Source organism: Nanorana parkeri, unplaced genomic scaffold, assembly GCF_000935625.1.
Source record: "Nanorana parkeri isolate BGI_ZX_2015 unplaced genomic scaffold, ASM93562v1 scaffold2072, whole genome shotgun sequence".
Lineage (NCBI taxonomy): Eukaryota > Metazoa > Chordata > Amphibia > Anura > Dicroglossidae > Nanorana > Nanorana parkeri.
The window spans coordinates 132,718-134,826 of record NW_017308340.1 but is presented as its reverse complement, the minus strand read 5'-3'; the positions used below and the strand labels follow the sequence as shown (position 1 = coordinate 134,826).

Below are 2,109 nucleotides of genomic sequence, written 5' to 3'. Positions count from 1 at the left end.
GTGTTATATGGCTGTTTAAATGTTCATTGAGGCGTGTACTTCAACTAGGGTAAACTTCCACTTTAACCTTTGTTCCCCCATTACAGGACACAGGAATTGTCAATTTTTCCCCAAAAAACAGTGCACCGAAGAAGAAAACACAGTCAAAGGCAAATAGTCATATCATGTATTTATTACTACATTTTACATTCTACTTCCAGTCTACTATATAACTTTCATGGCACTGATGAGTAGAGCTAGTGGTCCAACAGATTTGTTTAGGGTCAAGCCAACCAAACGGTGATTGGAACTCATAAAGAGGTATTTGGTGGCTTTACCCGCTCACTTCTGTTTTGGGAAAACAACAAAGTTACATAATTTCACCATTGCTGCACCCGCATGTTCCTGGGCAATTTTGTTTTACAGAATCAGCATAGCACATTTGTTTGTAGTCCTTGCAGTTGCTGGCCTCCAGGTTATAGTAACATGGATTAGCTGCAATGAAAATAATTAAATGGATGAATAAGAAAATACATATTTTACCGTATGCCTTAGCTAGTCATAATCCTTAAGGGGACTCTGCCAGATCTTTTAGTAATTTCCAATAACAACCCCTGTACTTACCACTTATACTCACCTTTTAGTAAGCCCATTTCTCCTACCTTCCCTCCGTTAAAAGGCTGCAGCCCATGTAAGACTATTCAACACTTTTTTGATTGGCAGATGTTTGTGCCCCTGCCTACACACTGTAATTCCATCTTCTAACCCCTATGCCACTGCTCTATCCTGTAGTGATGTAGGGGTCTGAGGAAGGAACCATAGAAAGTGGAGTAGGACACCGACATCTGACACTCCTGGAAGTGTCGAACGCCGGCGAGTCTACAGCACTGCAATGGAGGAGAGATATGAGACATGGGCCGCCACAGAGGTGACTGTACCTCTTCTCTTACCGGGACCTACACAGACTTACCATGGGAAATTATTAAAAGACCTCACAAGGTTGCTTCAATGCCAACAACATCTTATGGACATTGATATCTTCTCAACACCTTGTAAACACCTTGTACATGTCTCATAGTTATAACACTCTTAGTTTCTTCTGCCAATGTTTATTTTTTCCAAGTCAAATTTAGTAGAAGTTTTTATTTAGGATATTATCATGTATTGCCTAACCAAATCGATTCTAGTGCAAGCCTCTAAGGCACACTGGCCTCTTGTACCTGAAGAAGAGGCCAGAATGCCTGGAAAGCTTCTACTACAATCTATTTAGTTAGCCAATAAATAGTATCACCCTAAATCCAAACGTCTGCATTGTCAATCTTCTGCTGAAGTACATTTAAATTGACTCTGTTGCTAAAAATTAAAGATGTGAAAAACTCACCCCTCCAGCTTTCCATCCCATCGTCCTCTGCAGTAGTGAATAGTACTGCTGCCTGAAGATTCTGCAGAATACAACACTTCTGGGGGTGTAGATTTCCTGCTGCTCCCATTGTGCCCTATGATTCAGTCTACAGCTCTCTACAGGATACAGTAGTGATGGAGGGGCTGGCGGATTCAACCACTGATTGCCACTGGAGACCAGGAATACAACGCTCCCGGAAGCATCAAATTCTATAGGATCTTCAGTCAGCATTTTTGCAGAGAATAGAAGTATGAATAATAGGTGAGGGGAGCATTCCATGTCATCTCTGAAGGAAGTCCTTTTTTGTACATTGATTTAAATCTAAACACCAGGAACTTTTTGTTTTTTAATTTTGAACAGATCTGACTAGAAAGGGATAAAACCATTTGTATGTCCACATTAGGGAGATTTCTTCCCCACTTCTTGTCAGGATATTGTGATATATATTTGTTATACTACACACATTAGCTCATGGCAAATAATAATTGCAAGGGAATAAGAGGCCATTGTCAAGACCAAGTGCACATTGTGTTGACTGTATAACAGTCAACACAGTGTGCACTTGGTCTTGACAATGGCCTCTTATTCCCTTGCAATTATTATTTGCCATAAGCTAATGCGTATAACAAATATACATGACAAAATCAGTCTGAAGTTCTGAAGGACGGGGACAGTGGTCACATGAGTCACAGGTGCCTAGTGATATCACCACTCTAAGCTTGTCTTGG

The 2,109-nt window shown here is 40.6% G+C and overlaps 1 long non-coding RNA gene across 1 annotated transcript in view; it reads right to left on the bottom strand.

Annotated features, from left to right (window-relative positions):
• Positions 1 to 301: 301 nt before the first annotated feature.
• Positions 302 to 2,109, bottom strand: part of LOC108800584 — a 6,923-nt gene continuing 5,115 nt past the window's right edge. Inside the window, exon 3 of the long non-coding RNA XR_001942109.1 lies at positions 302 to 474. This is a non-coding gene — a long non-coding RNA (uncharacterized LOC108800584). The remainder of the gene's footprint in view (positions 475 to 2,109) is intronic.